Here is a 336-nt window from a genome sequence, read left to right on the forward strand (position 1 = left end):
ATAGATTAAAGATAGATCGAGAGATGGATTAACGATAGATAGATAGATTAAAGATAGATCGATAGATAGATAGATAGATAGATTAAAGATAGATAGATAGATAGATTAAAGATAGATAGATAGATAGATAGATTAAAGATAGATAGATAGATTAAAGATAGATAGATTAAAGATAGATAGATAGATAGATAGATTAAAGATAGATAGATTAAAGATAGATTGATGATAGATAGATAGATAGATAGAAGATAGATAGATAAAGGATAGATAGATAGATAAAGGATAGATAGATAGATAAAGGATAGATAGATAGATAAAGGATAGATAGATAGATTA

Source organism: Cystoisospora suis (assembly GCF_002600585.1).
Source record: "Cystoisospora suis strain Wien I chromosome Unknown contig_250, whole genome shotgun sequence".
Classification (NCBI taxonomy): Eukaryota; Apicomplexa; class Conoidasida; order Eucoccidiorida; family Sarcocystidae; genus Cystoisospora; species Cystoisospora suis.